This window comes from Canis lupus, chromosome 6 (genome assembly GCF_003254725.2).
Source record: "Canis lupus dingo isolate Sandy chromosome 6, ASM325472v2, whole genome shotgun sequence".
Classification (NCBI taxonomy): domain Eukaryota; kingdom Metazoa; phylum Chordata; class Mammalia; order Carnivora; family Canidae; genus Canis; species Canis lupus.
In genome coordinates this window covers 51,468,686-51,485,970 of record NC_064248.1, presented here as the reverse complement: position 1 = coordinate 51,485,970, position 17,285 = coordinate 51,468,686, and the positions used below count along the sequence as shown (strand labels likewise).

General features: G+C 34.8%; 1 long non-coding RNA gene across 6 annotated transcripts in view; it reads left to right on the top strand.

The window, feature by feature from the left end:
• LOC112640801 (uncharacterized) overlaps positions 1-5,397 on the top strand; it is a 184,068-nt gene extending 178,671 nt beyond the window's left edge. For 2 of the 6 annotated variants that reach the window (XR_004816952.2, XR_004816948.2), the window contains 2 exons: positions 2,405-2,461; positions 4,049-5,395. This is a non-coding gene — a long non-coding RNA (uncharacterized LOC112640801). Of the gene's footprint in view, positions 1-2,404; positions 2,462-4,048 lie in introns of all 6 variants that reach the window. The other 4 variants (XR_007411431.1, XR_007411432.1, XR_007411433.1 and 1 more) reach the window with 3 other exon arrangements.
• The last annotated feature ends 11,888 nt before the right edge of the window (positions 5,398-17,285 follow it).

Genomic DNA, 17,285 nt, shown 5'->3' with positions numbered 1-17,285 from the left:
TGAATTTTATGAACATTCTCTCGAAAGAGCATTGGCTCTGGTCTCTTTAGATTTCAACCACTTGCTGAGATATTCATTTTAATTAGGGATAGGATACAAGCAGAAATAGAATTGTACCTAGCTCTCATCCGTATGAAAATACTACTACTGTTACCTAATTATTAGGACTAGAATTTAATGTACCTACTGTATCATCTTTGGGGTAATGAATTATTCCATTGTTTTTTTTAACTCATTTTAAAGTTATTTTTATCTTTTGAACTTACTTTTCTGCTCACTTTGAAAATCCTATGCATATTTCAAACTGTACAGGTAGCAGAGCGAAGTAAGGAAAATAGTTCCTACTTCACAAGCTGTGATATTAAATGAGATATAAAATACAATAACATAGTGACTGGCACTTAATGTTTATCTAGACATTAAAATTGCTTTGTGATTTATCTGCATTTTTTGGCATGTTAAGAAACAGATATTTGAAATGGCTATGACTTGTAAATTTATACTTGTGGTAATGGAAGCGTTTTCAAACATTGTCAGCTTCTTAGTAATGCCTAATGTTTGTATGAAATGTGGTGAGTTAAAATGATGGCTCTGAGGCAGTTGATGTTTCCTACTCTAGATTTTTTTTCAATCCTATGTGGTAGTCAAGGCTCAGGTTTCTTAATATTTCATTTCTCTATAGTATTACTCCCGTCTCAAAGCAAAACAAACAAACAAAAACCCCCAAACAGATTATGGCATATGCATACAATCAAATTGCTACATTTTCACAAGGAAATTGTTTTAAAGGCAAAGTCTACTAATTAAATCTAAGGACAATGAAAGACCATATTGAAATAACTTCAACTTAAAAGTAGAACTCTGCATATGTAAAAACTGAAAACAAAAAAATAAGCATCAGTTTTGTGCTTTGTTTGTTGTATTTGAATGAAACAGTTGTATGGCTGTGGATGCTCTGGAAAATTTTCAACAAGAGCCAAGAATTTTATAATGATTTTTGTGGGTGTATTTCCAAAGTTCAGAAAAAATATACAAGTCACTATATGGGAATTAAGAGACATAAACTCTTACATAAACAATAGAGCCACAGAAAAGCAAATGACCTAGCTTAACTGAGATTTCCTAAAGTTTCATTTGTAGTTTTAAAAATAAGACATGGAAAAAACGGGCTTTCTCAGCACTGGTCTATATGTCCATGGAGTGGTGCAATTGACCTATGAAAATAGAAAGCCAGGATGTCAAAATAAATATCTTTTTTTGTTTTATTTGTCCGAATGAGGGAGATTTTTACTAATCACCTTGCTATAAATGTAAGAGAGTTAAAGCTTTTAATAGTTTATTTTACTGTTCTCTTTTCCCTGGGATCTTTTGAAAACAGCTGCATCACACACAAGTGTATTTTTTAAACTGGTAAATCATAAAAAAAAAAGTATTTCTCTTCCTTTTTTTTTTAACAAACCTACACTTATGTATTTATCATTTGTAATTAGGATAGCACTCATTGAAAATAACATTTCTATAGCACACTGCGGCGAAAAGAAAAAAAGAAAGAAAGAAAAAAAGAAGGCTTCTTCCAGCAGAGACTGAAAGCTAGGGAAAGCCTGGGCCCCAGGTCCAACTTAGAAGCCTAAGGGTTGGAGGCATCACTGTCCTGGCACACACGCAGCCCATTTGCGCACATCAGGGTGTATCAGCATACCAGTTGGGAAGCTCTGTGTTGATATGAAAGAAGTGATAACATTAAAAAAAAAAAAGACAAAAAAAAAAAACTACACGGTTCTTTGTTTGCTTGAGCCGAGATTTTAGCAAGACATATTTCGGTATTTTGTACCTCAGCTTTCTATTAAGATTGTTTCCAGTGTCCCCAGGGATGAAGATGATGAGAATGAAATATGTGAACTTTATGTTTCAAGTAAATGCACTTAGGAAATATGAATCTTTTCATGGTGACTTGGGTTTTTCTTTTTTTCTCTGAAATTTTCAACAAAAAAATTGGGGGTTTAAAGTAGCAAATTGAATTTCTGATCAATTGTTTCTGAGGTAATTATTGATGGTTTGAGGGGAAAGAGTAAGGTGGCATACTTAGGTAATTTGATTTAATTTTAAACATCTTTTATTTTTTAATCTAAAATACAATGTTTTCATCTAACTAAGTCTCATCTAAAACAGAATGAAGCATGCCACGCAGTTTATCTTTAGAGAGGAATGTCTTTAAAATGATTAGAGAGGTAAGAAGAAACAAGAGAGGAAAAGAAAGGAGATGGGGGAGGTAGAAAGACTCATCAATTTCTCTTACTGTGTTCAAGATTTAACAATTCTTTCTGTCTAGAAATTGTTATATGTAGCTTTAATCTCTTCTACTACAATGCAACTTCATTTTCTCTTTTTATGTCTTGGAGGGCAGAGGTTCCCAAGAGTGTAAGAGAAGTTAAAGAATAACCAGCTCTACAACCACGATTGGGTAATGTTGACACAACTATAAAATAAAAGCTATTCCACTTGTTCTATAGCTCTTAAACTTTGGAAAAGTGTCCAATAGTGGAAATTTAAAAAAAAAAAAAAAGTCTGCCTTGTTTTGCAGAGGAAAAGGATCATGAGTCTGTCTATCCATGATAGATTAGATCAATTGTATTTCTTTCCAAAGCTTTTAAAAACACAACTGAAGACTGAAAGAAGTTGTATGTCATCATTATGAAGTTGGTAACCTGTGACACTTAAGTAATTGATTCTTATGTTCATTGTGCTTTATTAATAATCCTTTGTATATTTCCTGACACATTATCCTGCTCCTACTTCCATAGCAATCTCTTCAATTTTGAAGATAGTCTCATTGCAACATGTACTCATGAGGGCTGGTCTCATCTGATGGAGAATGAGATCATGTATCAGGAATACCCTTTGAGCTTTTGTGACCTTAAAACCAGTGTGAAATTGGATCACAATTACAGAAAAATACCCAGTCTGTAACTATTTGTCTCAGACTTCTTAATGGCAGCTCTTGTACTTGAAATGACTTAAGACTGTTCAACATCAAATTCTTTCTGAGGAACTAACTGAAGCACATTTGACATTTATCATACTCCTAGGAAGTTTTGGAGAAACTGTTGGTTTCAACATATGTGTTCAAACAATGGGGTTTTTCTCATCTTTATAAGCCATGATGGATCCATTTTTTTCATGTTGAAATGCGGAGCACATGAAACTATACTATCTCTAACATACTTATAAGATTTCTGAAGATCCTCATCACATATAATGCATTAAATTTACCCAATATATCACTGCTTATTAAAGTTTTATTGCAAACATTGAATTGATACAAACATGGTAAAAAATATCTGGAAATGATTAAACACATAAGAAAGGCAAACTAGGGATCCCTGGGTGGCGCAGCGGTTTAGCGCCTGCCTTTGGCCCAGGGCGCGATCCTGGAGACCTGGGATGGAATCCCATGTCGGGCTCCCGGTGCATGGAGCCTGCTTCTCCCTCTGCCTATGTCTCTGCCTCTCTCTCTCTCTCTCTCTCTCTCTCTCTCTCTTTTTCTCTGTGTTTGTGTGACTATCATAAATAAATAAAAATTAAAAAAAAAGAAAGAAAGGCACACTATCATCATTCTATAGCATTTTGAGGAACAAGGTGACATTGCAATAGTGCAATGTCATTTATTATCTAGGAAGAGTTCTTCCTCTTAGATTTTTCCAAATTGATAATTAATATATTCTTTTTTAAAAATATTTTTTATTTATTTTAGAAATAGAGCATGTAAGTAAGCTGAGGGTGTGGGGGAGGGAGAGAGAGGAAGGGAGAGAGAAAGAATCTGAATACATTCCTCACCCAGAGCATAGCCTGATAAGGGGCTCAATCTTAGGACCCCGAGTTCATAACCTACGCTAAAAACACAAGTCCGATTCTCAACTGACTGAGCCAGGTGCTCCTCCAGATTGATAATTAAATAAATACTGAGTGTTAGTAGGTTTGGGAGAGACAGCTTTTCATGTTTTTGTTGTTTTTTTTTTTTTTTTAGATTTTTTTTTTTTTTTTATTTTAGAGAGAGAGAGCACGAGTGGGAGGGACCGAGCTTGGAGCCAGAAACGGGCTGGATCTCATGACCCTGGGATCATGACTGAGCTGAAACCAGGAGTCAGATGCTTAATCAACTGTGCCACCCAGGCATCCAGAGAAAATTATTTTCTTCATGTGTAACCTCTGAAGGGGTGTTTAGAGAAAAGATTTCCAGATGCCCACACAAGAAAACTTTTGCTTGTGAATAATTTCTATGATAATTAAATTCATTTCTAGAATGCTATCAACTAATGGTTCTTATTAAGCCATTTTACAGTTTTGAGTTGATAATAAAATATGCTATTTCTGAGCTATGATTCTTGTAATAGTCTCTTACAAATTGAACATATTTTTTGTCTAATGTTACAATTTTTGTGTGTGTTTTTAGATTCTCGATTGCACTCTTAGCTAATTACAATTTAAAAAATACTGCCTTTTTTATGAACTTGGCAAGTCTAAGGTTTTCTCTATAATTCAATAATCAATTTGAGTGAATTTATTTTGGCATCATATGGAATTAGTCTAAATGATCTTTTGTTAAGGTTAGGTTCAGCTTACATAACAAAATTTAATTTCAGAAATGTAGCTCCATTCACCCATTTAATTGATTCTGTTTGCCCAAAATATGAACTAATATAATTAGTGAACTGTATTCATTAGAAAGTAAAAAAAGTCAAAATAATTTCCTGATTTGATTATTAGTGATATCATTATATGTTCTTGTCAGTTTCTGCCTATAAAACTATATAAAGGAAAATAAAATTATAGATAAAGCATTTTCTTAGACAATCACATGAGGTTCCTTCTAAGTCATTCAGTAGCTACTCAGAAAACTGCTATTTTGATTGAATATCATTTTGCAAAGATAATTAGCAATATTGCATTTAAAAGTTATTGCTATGGTATGAAATAGAGTATGTCTCTGATTACCTACTGAAGATTTTTTTCATCCATAGATTTATGAAGATATTTTAACATGAAGTCTACTTTTAATGGTATGAAGGGTGCCTGGGTGGCTTACTTGGTTGGCCATCAGACTCTTGATTTTGGCTTAGGTCAAGACCTCAGGATCCTGGGATGGAACCAGTTTAGGGCTCTGTGCTCACTGCGGAGTTGGCTTGTCCCTCTCTCTCCTCCTCTACCTTCCCCTTGCTCTCTCTCTAAAAATGAATAATTTTTTTTAAGATTTCATTTATTTATTCATGACACACACACAGAGAGAGAGAGAGAGAGAGAGGCAGAGACCTAGGCAGAGGGAAGAAGGTTCCCCATAGGAAGCCCAATGTGGGATTCTGGGATCACCCCACTGAGCCACCCAGGCGTCCGTACAAATGAATAGATTTTTAAAAATATTTTTAAAAAATAAATAAAAGTATGAAGACAAAGGGGATGCTATCCTGATCTATGGGTTTGGGAAATTCATTTCTTTCTGCCACAAGAGAGGTTATTTGTGTGGAGGTCAAGTCTAAAGCCAATCCTGTGTGAAATTCCCATAGTTGTCTGGTCCTGAGCTTCACTTGGAAGTCTAGTTTTATACATTTATTAGTGAGAAATTTTAGCCAGGGCAGATCACCTTCAGGACCCCACCATCTGCTGTGAGCCCATATTTTCAATGCAGTCTAACTTACTCTTTAGCTGATGGTCGATACACATCTAAATCACATGTGTTACCACTTCTAACTGCCAAATTAGCAACATTTTACTGAAATTGGAAAACACAAATGATATAAATATAGTGGGATCAACACTTTAAAACATGGGTAGTGGAAATGAATTGGTAATTCCTCCAAAAACCAATTTTATAAAATGCATCAAGAACATTAAAATACTTGTATCACTTGAGGCAATAAATTTTATTTCTGGAAATCTATCATAGGGAAAACCTGAATACTGACCAAAAGTTGTATTGAGAGGTATTTATGGCAGTGATATTTGTAATATTGAAAAAATATGTCATTGAAATTAAACATGCAACAAAATGGAATTTGGTAAATAAATAATAATACACTATATGAGGAAGAGAGATTACTAATAATTAAATTATCTATAAGATTGTTTGCAATATGGGAAATGTGTTGAAATGAGAACTGACAACTGAAAAATAACTGTTAAGAAAGGAATACATAAATTTATGAATTATAACTGCATTTGTGTGCATATCTATATTTGCACCTATTTCTGCAGCTTTCTAATTATATTTAAAGTGCATAAACCATCAAAGAGATAATGAAATAACATGTCTATTCTCTAAAATATTTTTATATTTTTATGCATTCTTAAAATTGCATAAAATTAGATAAAATTATTCTTATAATCACAAAAATCTTATTTTAAAAATGGACTCAGCTCTTGGTAGTGGAAAAAAAGAATATTCTTCATCAGCTGGTATGTCCCTGTCCGACCACAAATACACTATCAGATCATCCCCATATACTGAAATGCTTTACTGCTTATCACGGGTGACAATATGGGATACATTTGATAACTTGGTTAGGTCTAATTATTATCAATAATGCAAGCACTTGGCTTAATGCATACTAAAATTACCAAAACTTCCCTTGTGTCAAGAGTTAGAACAGTAAGAGTAAGTTGAGAGTTTTTCTAAAATCCTAAAGAAGGTGTGAAAATAGTAACTAAGAAATAATTATAAAATCATACAGAACGAGACATTTATAAACTACCATATATACGATAAAATTAACTTTTTCCTATGAAGATTATTTCAATGTATACTTTAAGTGCCTTTCTCACAAACAATATTGACTTTGGAGAATTTGAATCTGTAATGTTTGGCAACTAATTGGAGTTTCTTCACTTAGGGTACTTCAAAGCCAAATCGTAAAGTTATTAAAGGATCTTTGTCTTATTAACAATTACCAGCCCCTGAGCTGGTAGTTACAGAAATGGGAGAATGGTCTGAGGAAAAGAATAACTTGGAAATAGCCTAACTTCTCAAGTCTGCCCCAGTGACCAAAGTCTATGGAAGAACAATAATGCTGTCAGATGATTTTTGTTCACGGGAAACACTGCAGCTAAACTTTTTAGCACTTTCTTAATGAATAAATACAGGTATGGAAAATGTTTATGAATGAGTTGAATTGAGTCAATGTGTATGAAGTTGGCTCCACACCAGGCACACCATGGCAGTGTTCTGTGCATAATGGGAATAAATTGAAAAGCACGTGGAATGACAGGGATTTAATGAAACCTGATTCCCTCCCCCATCATCTTTGTATCTTCCTTAAATGATAGCTATGTCAAAATTTCAAGTCTGCAGTCTGGCCTGGAAGATTTCACATTAAAAACAATATAAACTAGGGGCGCCTGGGTGGCTTGGTTAAGCGTCTACCTTTGGCTCAGGTCATGGTCCCAGTGTCTTGGGATGGAGCCCCACATGAGGCACGGTGCTCTGCGGGGAGTCTCATTCTCCCTTGCCCTCTGCCCCTCCCCCTGCTCATGATCTCTCTCTCCCTCAAATAAATGAATAAAATATTTTTAAAAATACAAATCAGGGCAGCCCAGGTGGCTCAGTGGTTTAGCACCTCCTTCAGCCCAGGGCATGATCCTGGAGACCTGGGATCGAGTCCCACGACGGGCTCCCTGCATGGAGCCTGCTTCTCCCTCTGCCTGTGTCTCTGCCCCTCTCTCTCTCTCTATGTCTCTCATGAATAAATAAATAAAATCTAAAAAAAATACAAAACAAACAAAACTGTATTTTCATTGTACAACCCAACAAAACTAAATTTATTTTGATTAACATAATTTTTAAATTTCCAGAGTAAAGTAAGTTCAAATAGCAGACAAAATACTATGGGTTTTAGTTAAATTGAAGCCTTAGAAAAATGAAAAGTTTTATATGTACTTAAAAAATAACCCATAATATATGTTTTCATGATTACAATAAAATGACCGATATGCCCCTACAGTTATATTACTGCACTGAGAGCTACAATCATGGTGAATTTGCATGAAGAATGTAAATTCTGTTTTTTGCCATAGTGATGTGACTTTTATCATATGTGGCTATTACATTTTTAAGTGGCTGCTTAGCAACTGAATCTATAGCCTTTGTTTGGTAATGTCTATTTTAGGGAAAAAAATCACATTCAATGGGAGATAGAAAAAATCCAATTTTTATATTTATTGATGCTCATTAATTGTTTATCAAGGTATTTAAACATTCCACAAACTCATCTTCTGAGCAAATCATTTACACAATCATAAGGAAATAAAGCATAATTGATGAGAATAGCATTAAAAAAATGCCTTCTGACTTAAATTTTATGTGTACTTTATATACAAGGTTTTATGGATAGCAGGAACTGAGTTATGTTATTTATTTTTGGGTTCAATTTTCACCAGTGAGCTAAGAACTTTCATATCTTTGCTTGGGCTAATTTGAAGATGATTTGTGTTTGTTTGAAAATAATTTTAAAGTATTGAACTACTCAGTAACACTGAATTTTATTAAAAACTACAAATGCAAAGCAATTGAAATACTGATCATTTAAAATATAGGGGAGGGAGGAAAGGAAGGGAATGAGAAATGGTTTTATTTTTCAGTCAATATGCCATTGCTGATTAAAGAAAAATGAGAGATTTCATTGTATGCTACAAAGGAGGATGACATCAAAGTGTCCTGTTGGTAGCCAGCTAGCTATATAAACCACAAAAAGAGAGTTGCATTAAAAATACAATATGTTGAAACAGTAATTTTTCAATGTTATGTAAATACTATGGACATTTTAAATTCAAAGATAAGCAGAATCAGCAGATAGTGACAGTTTTAAATTTGCTAAAAATCAATAGAAGAGCAGTAAAATGCAATTTTCCTAAACCATGCTGTAACTTCAAGTGAGCTGAACCGTTCTTGATTCAACTGAAAGATTTTTTAATAGGACTTAAGAAAGTGGATTTACCATTGTTTCATTTTATTAGCAGTTGAGCAATACAAATGTGAAATGCTTTGAAGTAATCTACATTATATTTTTATTAGCTTTAGAGCTTCTATATACATATTTTATGTTCTTTCAGAAGCTTAAATAATATTACATTCTAATTATTATTTGCAGATGGTATTTGTTTTTCTCATAATGACCAGTCAGAAATCAGTGCACCGAGTTCCATGAAAAAGAATCATTTCATGTTGAGTAGCAGTTACTCAGTATGCATTCTAGCTCTTGCTCTCTCAGAGGGAAAGATTTAAATAATGTATGGCGGGTTCCTTTGTAATGAGGCGTTCTTTTTTTATGTTTTGTTGTGATTTTGTCACTTTAGAGGAAATGTCGTTAGTTAAAGGGTCACAAATCATATCAAGGATTTCATCAATGCCATATAATTGATCTATATATCTTTTAATGGGGGGGGGGGTGAATGTCATTCAAGGCTCTTGGGTATTTAATTCAAATGCTAAATTTAAGAACCATGAGCATATTGATGTGTTAGAAAAAGATACAGAATTGTGTGCATAAAACAAGACCTGGGTGAATTTCTTTTTTTTCTTTCTTTCTTTTTTCTTTCTTTCTCATTAAAGATTGATCTAAAGATTTTTTTGAGGGAGAGTTATTTGATAGCCATAGTCACTTTTTTTGGTTCCCAGAGTGGTAATAATAATAATAAAAAAAAAATTCAATAAAACACAATTTCCCTTTTCTCTTGTGTCCGGTACTCCCTTCCTCTTCAAATGCAGCTGTTTTCTTAAAGCTTCTTTCAAAAGTGAAGACCATGGGAAGAAAAAAAAAAAAAAAAAGGAATTTCTAAAGAACCTAGAAGCTTTTTAAACATAGGATTGAAGTCTTGTTTCTAAGTCTGGCTTCTGAAATAGCCTATCTTGAAATAATAAAAAATAAAAATAACAGATCTCAGTAAATTTTAACAGAAGAGTAGGCTTCCTAAAGGTATCCTTCATTCTTCAGTTATCTATTTTCTTAAATATTTCCTGCATGTGAAGTCACTTGTATCCTCTAGCACACTTGACTTGTTTAGGTATTGATAGTTATTTTGTGCAACTCTTTTTATTGCCTAAGCACTTCGCTATTATGCCATGTCAGGCCCTCTGTCAACTGACAGTATGTATAGCCCTATATTTGGGATGCATATCTAGGAGCCATAATAAGTAGCAACAACATATAGAACACAAATCAGCAACCTCATATGCCAGAGAAAATTATTTCTTTTACCAAAGTCCTGTAATACTCTCTTAAAACACTAGCATGTTAATTTTACCTGTTTTCCAAAGAGCATGTCATTATTATTGACATGCTGCTGGCTTTATGGTCCCAGGATGCATGAATTATTAGTGTTGCTTGACATTTTTAAATCCCTAACTCTATAGCCTATAGCTATACTTCCCGTTAGCTATTACAGGCTTTAAGAGGCCATGCTAGTTCTTGATCAATGATTGCTCAGTAACTCAGAGGTGTCAGATTCTCTTGTGGGCTTAAAAAAAAAATCCTGGTTGTTATTTCTGGACTTTATAAGTCATTATCTAAATAAAATTGTAAGACACTGTTATGTATCAAAAGCCTAGAGGCCATGTATCCTGATTTTTGTGAAGAAACTACTTACTTTTCCTTTCTAACATTATTTTTTGACAATAAAACAATAATATCCAATGCAATTATTATTCAGTTTTAGTGTCATTAGTTTCTAAATGCTTTAGTCTCAAACTATTCAGTGAAATATTATAACAGCACCATGTCATACATAATTGAATATGTCTGAATATTTATTATCCAAAAAGTCCACCTGATTAGGAAGAATAATGAAAATATTTGAGTCACAAAAATGCATAGCATATTTATGAGTCTTTAATTTTCTAGAGACAACATACTGATTCTTACTGGACTGAGTTTTTAATGGATATTTGCTTGTCATGGAAATATATAAACACTAAAAGCATGAAACAGAAAAACAGAAATATCAAGACATTTGCTTTTCCCCCCAAGACTTGTCATCCTTTTATTTATTTATATTTGCATTCTCAATGTGTTTTTCAGTGTGAGAAGATGTTAACTGACTCTCAAATTTTTTAAGTCTTTAGACAAATCATTGTATTCTTGGGAGATTTTTAATTGTTAAAGAATAACAATGGAGATATATTTTATTTCATTTTTCCCCCTTAATAGACACTTAGCCTCCCCTATTAGCAGGAAGCACTTTAAATTTGGACACCTGTAATGAAACTCAGTACAATTAATTGCCTGTTAGTCTTTTACACTAGATCTACACTACCAGTTATGTCGCTAAATTGTGGGTTTGGAAACTTGCCTTATACCAATTGACTCCCAACTCATGAAAGGATATATTCCAAAATCCCAGTGATTAGTTCCACTGATACATTTAGAATAGGAAACACATTTTCCAGTGTTCTCCTATTCTCAAACTCACTGGCCTATTTTAAGTCCTTGTCCCAACTGATCTGTCTGAAGCATTTCAAGCACTGGGACAAATCTCTGTGTTTTAAAGTACTCTTCTCCTTTGGCTTTCATTCTTCTCTTTTCATCCCATCACCTAACCAGTCCTTCTTAACTTCCTTTCTGGTCCCCTTCCTTTTTCCCATTCTTTAGATTTTATTTTTTGATGGTCTTTTCATTTACTTACTCAAACAAACTTTATGAACTATGTGTACTGTAGTGTAAAAATATCCAAGGGATTCAAAAGTGCGGGCAACAAAGACACTGTCCTGAATGAAGACCTCGATCTCTAATTAGTGAGGAAAGCATGTAGACATGTCATTCCAACTGGACAATCAGTGCATCCCTTCTCCCCACCTTCTGCCTGGATCATCACACTGATCCTCAGGACTTCAACCAGAATATGTACTGGCCAGGCCTGACACATTTCATCTACAGCTCTGTATCCAATTTCTTATGAACCTCTCTCTTTGGACATTCTCTAGGCACTCACACTCAGTATGCCACACTCTAAATTTTCTCCGTGCCAATGCTCCTTTATACTAAAAAAAAAAAAAAAAAAAAAAAGAAAAAAGAAAGAAAATAATTGTTCATCTCCTAGGTCCTTAGTTTTGAATGTTTCCACTTGTATTAATACTTTCCCATCTCATAGCCTTTAAATGCTTTCTGTTTCCTCTTTTTATATTAAATCTGTTTTTGGTTTTGCTTTTTTTTATGTCTCCTTATTTTCCTCAGAAATAGCTTCTGAATTTCAATCCTCATTGCCATTTTATTTTAGTCCTATATCACCTCTCATTTGGATGAATGGCAATAGTTTCATATCCTATTTCCCAACCACAGAGACCAGTGGAAATATAAGGTGCCTTAGAATCTTTCGAATTGATTAAAAGCACAGCTGCACTACTGACTAGTGCTGTGCTCTTGGATAGTGTACCACTTGAAGCTTCAGGCTTGTCATGTATGACATGAGGTGATAACCTGAACACTTTAGGTTCATTGAGAAAGTCATTGTATAAGACAATCCCTAGCATATATTAAACGCATACAAGTGTTAGTTAACTTTTTTACTTTAATTTATCCTGGACCATACCATAAGAATTATCATTCCTTAAAAATGTGATCACAGGGCAGCCCTGGTGGCTCAGCAGTTTAGCACCGCCTGCAGCCCAGGGTTTGATCCTGGAGGCTTGGGATCAAGTCCCACGTCGAGCTCCCTGCATGGAATCTGCTTCTCCCTCTGCCTGTGTCTCTGCCTCTCTCTCTCCCTCTGAATAAATAAATAATCTTTAAAAAAATTTTTTTAATGTGATCACATTGTTTTTATTGAAAATTTTCATTGACCTCCTATTGATTACAAATCAAACTCACCAGGGTATTTCACCTCCAGTTTACTTCTCCAATCTCACTTCCTGCTCCTCCCATCCTGGTTCCTATTGAGTAAGTTGTACAACCTTGTCACCACTCACTGAACTGTCTGATCCCTGCAAATACCTGATGTCTTACCCTGCCCCCTCTTTGGAAAGTTTTTCTCCCACCTTGTCTCATGGCCAAACTCCTACTCATCTTCAAGGCCCAGATCAAATGACACATCTTCTGGAAGTCTACACTTGACTTAGCCAAGAAGAATCCCCCTGTGATTCTGTATCACTTTGTTTACAAATAGTGTATTAATTTCTTGCCATTTTCTCTGTGTGTTTCATTTGTTAAACAGTAACAAGGACAACAACAGTAATAATTGAAATTTATGGAGTCCATACTACATGTAAGGCATTGTACTGTGCCCTTTCTATTTGCTTGCCTCATTTGGACTTCACTACAACACAATGAGATCGATGCTATTATACTCCTATTCTCCAGATGAATAAACTTAGGTTTAAAAAGTTTATAGTTAGCCCCAGGTGAATCACTTCTGTAGCCCTAACCTCAGAATCCATATTAAACAATACTCATTATTCTAAATATCATATGTTCTTTCACAAATTCCTTTAAGAATGTTACAAAAGTAATAAAGATGCCATTTGCAGATTCATTTGTGTGTCAGGTAGCTCATGGATCACCTGAAATACTTTTGTGGACAGCAAGGAATCCTCTGATCTAAAGATAAGACCCTTTTCCTTATAGTTCAAATTTTAAATTCTATACTCTGAGGAACAAATATTCTCAAGTCTTTTGTTTTCAAATAAAATCCACATTTCAAATGACAGCCTTCAGTTCATCTCCATAATTGGGCTTCTTAGGAACTCCAAACCCTTGAGGTTCCTTGGAACAAAGTTTGAGAAACATCGAGTTGAGATGACATTTTCAATTCCTGAGAAAGTGTTTATTTCTCTTCATGTTGGAGAGCAAGCTTGTTATGAATATGAACTGCATCTAACTTAATATTGTATCTCATATCACCTTCTTAAGGGGTTATATGTACAATCAAGATTTTATATGAATATTTTAATGAGTTAGGGTTTAAGAGAAAAGTAAAACATGTCTCCACAACCAAGATAAGGTTGCTTTTTATCATGGAGATAGCAGCATCGGCAAATAGCTGACAAAAATGGAAATGTATTGATCCAGATTATTGAGACCACCCCCTAGACACATTTGGATCAATGCTCAAACGTGAATTATAAAGTAATCAGAGGATAAGAAGGACAAAGTTGTGATTATAGATGGATAGCAGAGATTGCAAACTGACTGCCAGTGGACTGAATTTGGCCCACAAATGTTGTTGTCCTGCATAATATTTTTTTTTAATTAAGCCAGTATTTAAACACTAGGGTATTTGTTTTTTACGTGAATCTCTGGGTTTTCAGCTTCTCTTGAAAATTTGGAAGCTCTGACAATGTTGGGCCCAGATTCTCACACGGTGATGGTTGGCTAGGAGTGAACAGCAGCTGTTCCCTCTACACAGGACTTGTACTTTCCAGTGCATCATGGCCCTCAGCAGACCCATTTCATACATTCACCATACCTGCCTATCCCCTGTTGGCAGTTGTAACCCTCTAGAAGACTGACCTGGAAATGTGAAGAGTTAATAATAAAACTGTTATTTTTACTGATGCATCATATGTTGCAATGCAAGGAAAAAGTCACCTTTTCTAAGGTGCATATGGTAAACACTCCTAAATAGTTACAGAGCTTGCGAAGACTCCCAAGAAATGGTGTAAGTAGGAAAGTTCCAAGTTTAGTTTGAATTCATACCAGTTTGACTATGGAGAAACAAAAGACTTGAATTTTAGCCTACTGGTCAAAGGAGGATCAGTTCCGCAGGTAGCAGTCAAGCGGCCTGGAATCCAGGCACTACATGATGATATGAAATAAAATCCAGAAGCCAGGTATTATTATAGGGGATAAGGCATCCACAATTAAATGGAATTTTTAATATCCATTGTCTATAAGAAAAATGGGGGAGGAAGAGGAGGCGTAGATGGGGATCAATTTTCTTTTTATTTTCTATATATTGGTTTTAAATCTGTGTATCGGGCAGCCCCGGTGGCGCAGTGGTTTAGCGCCGCCTGCAGCCTGGGGTGTGATCCTGAAGACCGGGGATCGAGTCCCGCATTGGGATCCCTGCATGGAGCCTGCTTCTCCCTCTGCTTGTGTCTCTGCCTCTCTCTCTCTCTCTCTGTGTCTCTCATGAATAAATAAATAAAATCTTTATAAAAAAAATAAATCTGTGTATCTATCATCTTGTAATTAAAACAATAGTATAAACAAACATAAATGGGCAAACACCTTAGTTCATCACATTTTACAATTATTTGTTTTCTAGTCTTTTCTCTGTGGTATTAGCTACTAGTATTATTAAAATGGTCTAGTAGGTTATGGTAGTTTCAGTTATTCTAAATCCTAATACTTTTATAGGGTCTTTAAGGAGGTTTTCTCTTGAGAAAAAAATAAGTAACTATATCAAGGTTTAATTGTTTGTGTTGGTTAACCAATACAACACTAAATTTCTATTCCTAGCTTTGTTGAAGGTTAGACCAGAGTGTATATATTAGAGAACTGATTTGATTTAGGAAGACTTTGAGTCCCATAAGTTATCATGGAACAACCAGCTCAAATCTCTTTGATGTGTCACTCATCTTTCAGCAGCCCTGCTAATATTAGAGCACTAAGGTTTTTTCCAAAGCATTTTCACATACTGCAGACTTGCCTTTAGGTATTGCAATTAAGTCAATTTAGGATATTTAGCCTAATGGAAGTACAGACACGGGTAGCTCAAAAAAAGAGGACAACTGACTGATTCGGGAGTTTTCTCTCTGCTCCAGCAGTCCGTGAGACTCAGAGACTTGATAATTCTGATAAGTAGGTAACAGAAAAAATACGTAGGAAGACTCTGAAAATGTAAGAGTTGGCATCTATATTAGATCCTTACCTTTTATTTACCATTTGAAATTTGACTGTTCACGAACTACCTCTAAAGTTTAGGACATTTGAAAACTGTGATCATTTTTTTTAAGGCTGAGAATTTGAATTATTTTCTTTTCAATTCTGGTAATTTGGAGAGAAACACTTAGCTAGAATGTGAGTCTCATCACTCACTGGGCATCAATGCTGTCTGTTGTTCACTAACCATCTCTGGATACAAAGCATTTCTCTTGGTATGGTCAAAGCACACACACACATACACACACACAGAGGGAACTTTGTGTGTGTGTATGTGTGTGTGTGTGTAAATAAAATGGTCTTCAAAGAAAAGGCACTCAGAGAGACAAAAATAAAAGCAATTAGCTTTTAGTGAAAGAACTTCACAGCTGAAAGAAGCCAATTCTATCAGTGTTTGCAAACTTAGAAACTTCAGATTTCAAAAATTGAAAAGCTCAGGAGTCTACTATCCTTTTGGTATATCCTTTAATACCAATTGTCTTATTTTCAACAATGCACATCCTTGAGTATTCCAGTTTAATCTTCATTTAGTCAAATCAAAAAAAATATTCATTGAATGCCTATTTACACAGATTATGGGATTAATAGAGATCAAAGCAAAGCATTGTATCAAATAAGGTTTCTTCCAGAGGTACTTCTTACCCTCAAGATTTAAAGACTTCTATTTTGGTCCTACGGTCCTCTAATTATTCACATTCCTTCTCGCTTTGCTGTATTTTTGCAAATGCCTTTTCTTCTCCTTTAAATGATCTCTATGCCTAAATGCTATTTTCACTCTAGATTCAGCTCAGGTGGTAATTCCTCTAGGAAATTTTGCCAAGGAGTATTGAGCATCTTTCCCGGAGTCTACCTAGCACTCCATACAGAAGTTTTCTATTGTATTGAGATTATCCATTTGTGTGCTTTTCTCCACTCTGATATCACCTGCCATCACTAGATCTTTAGCTTAGTGAGGGGTTAGGCCATGTTTGTTTGTTTGTTTGTTTGTTTGTTATTCATGGGAATCTGTGGTGCATATCAAAGTGCCAGAAGAGTAAACATTCACATAATTCTGATACAGTTCAAACCATGAGGTGCAGGAAAATGCCCATCAGGGAGAATGGGATGAGAAGGTGAGGTGGACCCTGTCCTGGACGGAAAAAAAGCTGAGAGGCAGCAGGACTCAGCATATACAGAGCATAAATGTGCAGTTAATTGAGAGCTGACAGGACACTGCCAAATGAGAAAAGAGCAACTACACTGGAGAATAAACTTGCAACAAATCCAAGAAATACTGTGGCCATTTGTTCAATGACCATATGATTGGATTTGATTCTGGGCCTACCAGGCAGTACTTTGTCAAAATGATTCTACCAGATGTGTTTTATATCCAGAGGAAATAAAACATTTAGGATAACTCAATAATGTTTCAAATTTTTCAAAAGTGTA